At 29.6% G+C, this 2,175-nt stretch overlaps 1 long non-coding RNA gene across 1 annotated transcript; it reads left to right on the top strand.

The window, feature by feature from the left end:
• The first annotated feature begins 493 nt into the window (after positions 1-493).
• LOC139907543 (uncharacterized) lies at positions 494-1,112 on the top strand. The gene is made up of 2 exons (XR_011784228.1): positions 494-549; positions 619-1,112. It is a non-coding gene; the product is annotated as an uncharacterized lncRNA (long non-coding RNA).
• Positions 1,113-2,175: the final 1,063 nt, after the last annotated feature.

Genomic DNA, 2,175 nt, shown 5'->3' with positions numbered 1-2,175 from the left:
TTTGTTCACGAAGAGCAAATAGCTGAAGTGTTAAGAATATTGGAAAATATCAATCCCAGGTTTTCATAGTTTTTTTTATATAAATTCAACATTCAATTATAATTGTACTTTATGTTCTGATCACGTAACTTTAATTAGTATATCCGTATAAAATCTTTTAATTTTTTTTTTAGCAAAAAATGTAACTTTTCAATTTTTTTGAAAAAACAATCCAAAGAACCAACCTCCCCTCCCCAAAAAATAAGATAAATAATACTGCGTACACCCCTGATATATCCCAGAGTTAGATATTTTTTTCACATCAGAAATTTACTTTTGCAGGCCGTATAAATTCACTCACAGGACAGCCTTTCCTGCTATAGATCAAGAAGTTTATACAAACAATGGGTACACTGTATAAGTTCGCCTGCACCTGATATATTATTTTAGAGTTGAACTCCAGTATTTCCAATATTTCCTCTAAAACATACAATCTACCACTTGCTCCTTGATGAGAGACTTCTACTGATTCAGTTGTGTTTGAACGCTTCAGTTCATTAATGCTCCTTTGTATGACCTAACTTTTGATTTTATAAATTCAAACTTCTTACTTTAAATTATTTTATCACACTCCTTTAGCTTGATACTGGATTATCCACTTCGCCATGTTATATATGAGAATAAGGACTTTGTATATAATTTATTTTACACGAAGAGAATCAAGGATGATACCCATCTTAATATTATTATACATACATATAATGGCACATCTATACTAAGCCTATTAGATATGAAGATACATGCAAACTGATTATTTTTCACTCTACGTGAGTACAACTGATATATGGTTAATGGTTAAACCTGAACGTTTTGAAAACAATCCTGGTTCATGAAATGCTTCACGCCAAGCAAGTATAACATCTTCAATAGATCCAGACAAAAACATACTAGAACCTATTATCTTTGTTATTTTTGTACATTATTTTGGACATTGATTTGCGCTGCCCAATATTCCATCATATCGCGTTATTTATATTATGTTAATATGTAAAAAGTTGAAAGGAACCTTTAAATATATAACATTTTGTTTGAGTATTTTACGTCATTGAATAAAGTGTAAGACAATTCTAGACTATTAAGATCTTTTATTTATTAGACTAATTAATTTTGGTATATCAATCATACAAATACAAGTGATGTGGTGAATTATTAACCTTTGATATGCACACAAATAAATTAATTAACAAACATGAATAAATTTTTGCTAGACTTTTTTAGTGTTTAATATTTCTATTTTAATAAAAGAATTGATTAAAAATTTGTATTATGACAATATATTTAAGTTTCCAAATATATATAAGTTTTATATATCACAAATGAAGAATACATTTTATATTTCACTTGAAACAAAATATATTAGTTTATATTTTTCTAAAAATATACAATAGACACCTGTATCAAATATAAACTCCCGATAGTCCCATTGGCTCTGAATATTTAATACACATAGCTAGAGTAATCAAAATCTATCTACCTACACAAAGCATGGAGCCGATTAACAAGTGTAAGACATCACTTTGTCTACGTCCAACCATTGTACATTTCGTATGACCTCTGTTTAAAAAAATCTCTATAGAGGGTAAGTTTTACATCAGGAAGTAACCCAAATCCAAATCTCTAAGATGGGCTATAAATATACGACAACTTCACCAAGTTATAACCTCATGAGACATTACCTTCTTCATTCTCAGATCTCATTCTTTGTTATTTTTAGTTTGTGATTTCAAATACGCCTTGTTAAATCCACCGTCCCATTTTCGACGCTCTCAAGAATCCATTAAATATAGGAAGAGGTCAACTTGTTCGGACAAAATTCGTCATTTATCTAATCTCTTAATAAAAAGTGAAGGATAAAATAAACACCGATCATTTGTTTCCCATGTTCATCGTTCCTTTGTTCAAAAATGAGCTTAAAGCTTGACCGCCGTCAATTTTGCTTTCAATTTAGAATTTTCAAATTTAGATCCCTATAAAAAAAGCACCAAAGCAATAGTTTTTCTTCATAAAAATAGTAGCACCCTAGCAACGTACGAAAGGATATGTCCCAAATACATATGTTAAATACTTTTTCTTGTGACTACCTCAATGACAAAAATATGGATCAAGGTGTACCAAATCAAAACTGTGAATCATCAT

Source organism: Lepeophtheirus salmonis, unplaced genomic scaffold (assembly GCF_016086655.4).
Source record: "Lepeophtheirus salmonis unplaced genomic scaffold, UVic_Lsal_1.4 unplaced_contig_6995_pilon, whole genome shotgun sequence".
Lineage (NCBI taxonomy): Eukaryota > Metazoa > Arthropoda > Copepoda > Siphonostomatoida > Caligidae > Lepeophtheirus > Lepeophtheirus salmonis.
The sequence above is the reverse complement of the archived record's forward strand: the minus strand, read 5'-3'. Positions and strand labels throughout refer to the sequence as shown.